The sequence below is a fragment of the Aphidius gifuensis genome, linkage group LG3, assembly GCF_014905175.1.
Source record: "Aphidius gifuensis isolate YNYX2018 linkage group LG3, ASM1490517v1, whole genome shotgun sequence".
NCBI lineage: Eukaryota > Metazoa > Arthropoda > Insecta > Hymenoptera > Braconidae > Aphidius > Aphidius gifuensis.
This window is the reverse complement of record NC_057790.1, coordinates 3,509,043-3,517,438: the sequence shown is the minus strand read 5'-3', so window position 1 is coordinate 3,517,438 and position 8,396 is coordinate 3,509,043.

The following is an 8,396-nucleotide window of genomic DNA, read 5'->3' as shown; positions in this document are numbered from 1 at the left end:
TAACTGATGAAAAAATGCGAAAATTGTTATAGCTTTGAAAAAAATATGTTTAACTCGATAACCTCCCAAGGGGTTTTTTGAAGTGAGCTCATAATCGCAAGGAGGTGCACCTCTCTCGTGCAACTGCTTATTACAAGCCTAAAGAGTAGTCGAGTTGGGAAAAATAAAAATGTGGAAGGTCGGGGCCCAAAGGTGGAAATAAGAAAAATAAATAAATAAACAAATAAAACAATAATAAAAATATTTTCAACAAGCGTAAAGTACCATTCTTCATGTATTGAAAAAATTTTACAAAAAATTTTTTTCATTATTTTATATTGTTTGAAAATAAATATAGATAATTTTTTGAATAAAATTATATAAAAGTATTTCATTTGTAAATTTACTTTTGAGGTAAAAAAAAATATTCAATATTAGTTTATTTTTTAATTACCTGCTGATTAATTCACCTGTAACTAGATGTAGTATTATTAAAATTTTATTTTTCTATTCAACAAAAATTTTATACTTATTTATTATATCCAACTTCGAGGTAAAAACTTTAAACTATAATTATTTATTACTTTATATTTATGAAAAAAAAAAATCTATTTATATGTTTTTTACAAATTTAAATTAAGACATTAATTTATAATTAAACAGTATATAATTTTTTTTTTTTTTCTAATTACTTATTATACTATGTTTTTCTTTTGTCTGACTTGATTGTAATTATTTAATTGCCTGAGGGTTTTGCCAAGAAAATATGTTCTATTGAAACAATTAAAATAAATAATTTTTCTGAACGAAAACAAAGTAAATATAATTATATAAAAAATAAATAATTGTCACTCTTAAATCTATACAAAAGAATAATTAAATTAGAGAAAATATCAAAAATAAAAATAAAACTAATATACAAAATAAAAAAAGAGATAGTAAAACTGTCATAATTTATTAGTGCTATATAATCAGTAAATTTTTCTTAAACATTTTCATCACAAGTAAACAATAATCATAAATTGCTGTATGTATTTTTTTTTTTTAGCTGCAACCCCTCACTAAAATCATGCGACCCAAAAAAAAAAAACACATGTTCTCAGAGGTATCATTACAAATATACAATAAAAAAAAAAAAAACCAAAAGAAAATAAATTTTCATGTAAGTGCAGAATCTGGCAAAATCAATGGAGTGAGTCAAGACTTTTGTACAAATCCCAAAAGTGAAAAAAAAAAATAAATAAAATAATAATAACAATAAAAATAAAAAACTATAAAAATCTATATTTTATGTATGAAAGTATTTTTACGTTTTTCTGGTGTTATCATCTGTATGACAATCCTTTGGGACGATTTTTTATATTTTCATTTCGATCACGTACAATTGACGAAAGATCAACCCCTCAAATAAATTTTTTTGCAATACATAAAAATATTTTACAGCATATATATGTATAATTAATAATTACAGACACATTCAAAATTATAGGAAGAAAAAGAAGAATAATTTTAATGATATTTTGTTCGAATGAATTTAATTCTTTATCGCACTTGAATGATAAATATTTAAAGAAATTATTAATATACTTTTCAAGAGTTTATTAAAGTGGAATTCAGTAGTGAAAATGTCAGGTGTTTGACTGCTGTTTTCTTAATGGATTAATGAAAAAAATTATCATAGTTATATTAAGCTGAAAACAAATAAATAAATAAATAGAAAAATAAATGAATAAAAATACCAATGGTCAAGTGCAAGTGGAAGAGAAAAAAAAAAACGAATTCGATTGTGGCATGACAAGGCGCATACCTTGCTCAATGTAAACTAAAAAAATAAAATGATGATGAATAAAAGTATATAGAAAAAAATAAAATAAAATTACACGCGTGACTTTGGATGTACTTGCCGAAGAATATTGGTAAATGGTTGTGATATATATTGTACATACCAGAAAAATCTACGGGAAACATTGCAAGGAAATTTACAAGGTATATTGAAAAAAATTTATGAGAATAAATTTTTGAAAATTACACTATGTAATTTGTAAGAATTTACAAGTTGGAATTTTTCACATATAATGTTTATTATAAGGTAAAAAACAATATTAATTTAATTCTTGACAATATTTTTATACTTTGTTTTTACTATTTTTTAAATTGAATAGTATTTTAATATTTTTTTTATTCAAATTAAATTAAATTGAGTCGTTAATACGGTCTGTATAAACTGAACAATAATTAAATTGATTTTTATTTTTTAATTTCAATATTGAAAAAAAAATAAATTCATAAATTATCGTGATTTTATTTAATTATATTTTTGCAATTAAAATTATTAAAATTACTGTTGAAAATTTTCTACAAAATAAAAAAAACAAAAATATTTTTTTTAATTATTTTCTAGTGATACATATCAATGAACATTATATAATAAATATAAATTAAATAAAAAAAAAATTAAAATAATATATTTTTATTTAATTTTTAAGTTGAAAAATATTTTTTTAAAATTAAATAAAAAAATAGCATTGAGAAAAAAGAGAAGAGTGAATAAATATAATTTAAAAGAGTTGGTACGAGAGAAGCTGAAAAACAAGAATAAAAAAATAATAACAAGGAGATGAAAGAAAAAATAAAAATAAATAAATAAAAAGGAAGAAGAAATGAACAAATGATAGACAAAACGATAAATATTGGTCGGTATTGATGAGCAATAGGTACGTGAGATAATAAGGTGTGCTTGGGAATGTTGATGGTAACCGCATGCGGCATTATTCAAATTGAATCTTGTATAAAAATTATTACTGGTGCAGATCAAGTATATAAGATAAATATTGCGCACGCGGCATCGATAAGCTCATTTCAATGACTGCGTGTATATATTCTGCTGAGTGAGCCAAAACGACTAAATATTTCTTCATGCATCAATCTAAACTACCATTACACTTTTTTTATTTTATTATTATCATGGTCTTGATATACACATGCTCTCATCAAAATTATTAATATGAAAAATTACATTTATAAATCAATAAGTTCAATGAAAAAATTTCAATAAACTTTTGCAAAATAAAAAAAGAAACTACTAAAAATCAAAATATCATTGTCAAATATTCTGCTAAATAATTATCAAAATAAAAAAAAATTTAACTTGTATTTTTTGTTCAACATATTGTCGAGATCCTGTTGGACTTTTTATTTTAAATATATATTCATTAGAATTTTTATAAAAAGCTAAAGCAAGCAAAGATTATAAATCGCTTAGCAAAAAAAAATAAAAATAATATAATTAATAAGTAGTATAGTCTATATATAATCAGACCAAAAAAATAAAAAATAAAAATAATGATAAAAGGTACGTTCAAGGCTTAACTATTAGTGATAAAAATTATCTATAAATGTTTAATTTTTTTTTCTTCTCCGAATATAGTACGTATAAATAAAAAAAAAAAAAAAATTGTACATGCATATATTGAGTATTGAATGTAAAGCGTTGAAAGTGCTCAAGGAAGTATCATGAAATTTTAAGTGATGTTAAAAAGAAGGGGTCTTGAGGGATGTAAAAATGTATTGAAAAAAAAAATAAAATAAAAAAATAGTATGCGAAAAAAACAGGTGTATCAATCTATGCATATTATATATTTCATCGAATATCTATATATTTTTTTAAATAGTATTTTACATATAAATTTATTGACGTTAAAAATAAAATAATCACTACAATGGGTGTGGTTATTAACTACAACTAAAATTATTATATTTTTCATGAAATTAACAGTAAAAAAAAAAAAAATATTGAATGAGATAAAATGTGTATATAAAAATAAAAGAAAAACAAAAAGAAAATGAACCTTCAAGTATTATAGTTAAACGATAATATTTATACTTATTTATATATTTTATTTTGTTATTTTTTTTTACAGGTTGAACTGGATATTTGTGGTAAAGTACGTTTTGTTATGGCCCAAAGCGATGAAGGTCTCGAGCAAAAGTCATTTGTTGTTAACTCCTTCGGTTTATTTCTGAAACGAGATGGCGTTAACGAGACCAGCTGAAACTTGCCACTCCAATATTAGTAATGAAAAAAAAAAAATAAGAAAATAAAAAAAAAAAACAACAACAAAAAGAAGCTTGTTCAAAGGTTAAAGTCTTTCTTTTATCATTATTATTACTATCTTAAATATATTTTTAAAAAATATGTTTTTTTATTGTTGTTGTATTTGCTGTTTTAATTTTTTTTTTTTTCATGACTGTTAACTCGTGCAGGAGAATCATCTTGATGAACAGACATTTGAACCACAGACCACACCGAGCTAATAACCCTTAGTGGATGAGGGTGACTATGGTTAAGAAACATTTGATGCCAGTAAGTCTACTGTGCTGGAAGTTTTTACGGTTCATAATTCAGTCGAGTATATTTCAAATGCCTGCCAATGTCTGGACTACTCTTTCCACTGCTCTTTACTTCACATTTTAAAATTTTTATTTTTTATCTTTTATTATATTGGCACTTTTAAGAGTTACAAGTCTTCGTCATTTATAACTTTAACTTTTCGTTGTCTTTATTTATTTATTTTAATTTTATTTTTAAACTTTTCAAATTTATATTTAAGATAGTGAGAAAAGTTTGATTACTCAAAAATTTCATCAACTATATTATATGACCTATTCTTGTCAATTTAATTTTATATATATGAAAAACTTTTGATACAATTGTAAATCCATCATCTGAATTTAATATTTATTTTTCATTTTTATTTTTTATTTATATATTATCTCTATCATGATCATCATGCCAAAGTATTATTTTCATTTATTTTTTATTTTCTCATTATATTTATTTTATTATTTCATTATAACATATATATTTTTTTTTTTATCTTTTCTTTTCGTGGGACTCGTTTTCTCGCACTCGATATTGCATTCTTGGTATCGATCGTGTGGGTAAAACTTTCCTCACCCAAGATCAAAAAAAAGGGGGAGTAAAAGAGGGAGGAAAAGAGAGACAATGAAATAAAAAAAGATAGACTATAGTTCGGACGGCAATCATTGAAATGATTGGTAAGAGAGTTCCATCCCTTTGCACTCTTCACCCCTCAATTTCCACTTTATTCCAATCCACCTTTTTTTTTTTCATTATTATTATTCTTTTATAAATATCTTCGCGTCCCTCTTGTTCTTACCTGAGTTCACAGCCCATCACGAATCACGCCTCGATATGGTATTTGTATCTGTATATATATTTTATTCATAAACGCATTCACATCACCAATACAATCATAATTTAAATTCACTTGGAATTTTTTATTTTTTAATTTTATTTCTTTTTCATCTTCATCATCATCATCATCTTGTCTTCGTTTACCTTGCTGGTTATATTTTTATATACAGATTGGTGAAGGCATACTGGTACGTGTTGTGTTTTATCCTTTGGTACTTACACCAGTTTACAGTGGGTACCGTCACGAGTCCGAACAACCAAGATAACATTGTTTTTTTTTCTCTCTCATTTATTCTTATTTCTTAGCCTTTGTATTATCTATTTTTTTTATTTATTTATTTTACCACCACCAGCACCACCTTCAACCCCCATACCTTCAAGGTGTTATGGCACAAAACTCCGTCATTATGTTCATCTTCACTGTGGCTGCATCGCGTCCAAGAAATATATTTAGATGAGAAAGAAATCAATTCCAACTCGATTAGTATACACCAAGAGATATCATCATAACAAAAATACATCAGATGATGTTTTATGTCTATTTATAAATTATTTATTGTATATTATATTCAAAATAAAAATAATAAAAATGCATTGTTAGATTTATTATTTATCATGCTCGATTGAACTTTGAATTGAAAAATTAAAAATTACTTAATCTATAAATATGATTTCTGGTTAATAAATTTATATAAGAATATTTTGAAAAATATATTTTAATGATGCAGAGCAATAAACTCTTAGAAAATATACAAAAAAATAAATATATGTATATTATCGTGACCACTGTGTTGATTATTTACGGCTCGCGTTATTCAATTGCCGTCTCGTTTGTCATGGAAAATTTACTTTGTAAGAAACAACAACTTGTTATTATTTTATATATTATTTAAAAAAAAAATCTAATTTTTTTTCTTTTAGTTTTTAATTTGCATCCCTGTGGCGTTACGATAATGATTGTAGTTATTGTTTTTTTTTTTTTAATGCTGTACACATACGTGAGTATTTTTTTTTTTTGATAAACAATTTTATTTTTTTTTTCAGTGTAGTTAATAACATATGGAACTCACGCAGTTGTGTAACAAATTGTAACGGTAGGAAATCGAAAAAAAAAAATCTATAAATAAAATGAAAAATATATTTGCTAAAAGAAAATGTTTAAAAAAATAAAATAAAAAAAGAATAAGCAGGTGGGTACAATGGTGAGATAAAAATATTTAAAATTTCTTTTTTTTTTTTTTTTAGATGTGGCAGTTGTTGTCTTGCCCACTTCAATGTCAAATTCAAAATTGTATTTACAATATTTAAAATTTCATCATTATACTTTTTAAATAAGTTTTTAGTTTTTTTTTTTTTAAATTTTTTTATTCTCGCCTTTTTGAAACAGTGATCTTGTGATTCTGTTTATGCATTTTTTTTTTTCTGGACTGTAAATATGTTGGGGGATCCATAAGTCCACGGTTCATCGTTACCATCATGGACCGTTGCTTTCTTCTCACTGGGTAAAGTTTAATTGGCGATAAAAAGCCGTCGGCATCGTAAAAAAAATTTTTTACCGTACATTGTATTAATTGGAGCCAAGGCGTTGTAATGTTTTAAATAAGAAACACCTTCGATTATGGTCAAAAATAAAATACAGTATAGTAAATCAATGATTTTTGATTGTGTTTAAAAGTAATTATTATTTATTTATTTTTTAATTATCTTAAAAATATATTTTAAAGCTTTTAAAATTAATTTTTTTAAATTTAATTTTTCTAATTATAATAATAGTAATAAATTTTTTTCTAGTTTTAAGCTGGAAATGTTACTTGGTTTATTTATTTATTAATTATTTTCTTTGTAAATTAATTATTATATTTTTTATGGCAAAAAAAAAAAGAAAATTCTTGAGATTGTCATGATGGGTGTGTATCAAGCAATTATTATCATCTACATACACATTAGGGTAGTAAAGAAAATAAGGAAAAAAAAAATCCTCTAGGCATTGGATTAATCGAAATCGCTCTTCTTCACGGTGAAAGCCAAGTTTTAAAAAAACAACGACAACAACAACAACAACAACGATGTAGTCTCCATCATACTAAAACTTTTTAAACTTAGCACAAACTTTTGTCCGAGAGATCCTTGGATGCTGTAAACTTCATGATCCGTGACTTATTTTCAGTCTTATTTCTTCATGAAGATGCCGACACTGATTTCACGTCATTGTGTTTTAATATCACAGCTATACACGATCATTAAAAATAATCTTCTTACAGTCTATAAAAAAAAAAACAAAATTTATTTTTTTTCTAAATAAAACATTTTTACATTTTTATGAATAATTTTTCATTTATAAATATAAAAACAAAATTAATCAATCAATTGAATTTAATTGTATATAAATCTATATTTAAAAAAAATAATCATCTAATTTTAATAATTTAATTTAATCCATTAGAATTGAAAGAAAAATTATTTCTAATTTTTCGTTGAATAAAAATATTTTAAATAATTAATAATCAAGCTAATAATTATTTTTAATAACTATAAAATATATTTCAAAATGATGTTGATATTTTTGATTTATGATTGAAATTTTTTTTGAGAGGATTGTCTTGTGTTTGTGAATAGTTTTTGGATGGTCCTGATGGGCGTAAACGGCACGCGCTTGGTTAAGACCCCACATTTCTCGCCTTCAAAACATAGATTATATATTTATATATATATTTTTTTTATTCTCCCTGAATTGAAGCCCTTAGATTTTTATCAGTATCCGGGATTGCATATAATTATAATTAAAAATGATCGTAGCGATATGAGTATTCATGGCGGAGCTCGCGGGCTTCATCCCCGATATATATATATTTCTTTAGCGCATGTTTATTTCCCTCTCTTAACATTTAAATCGTTTCTCTTGTGTAGATCGAAAGGTATCTATCTATCGCTGTGTTTATAAGCGCACATTATAAAGGTAAAAATGGTGGCATAATATCCGCTTGAACTTAAGTTATATACATCGCTATATATCGAAAAAAAGGCATATAGTTCTTGAAGATTCAAAGTGAAGGTGGAGTCGCTGTTTGAGGGTATGCTAATTCTTGGGCCTTAGGCCACCACGCAGCCCTTAATAGTCCCACAGCTGAAGCCTCTTTTATACCGACATTGATAATATACCATTTTTTTTTTTATTTTTTTTTTTAATATATAAACGTTG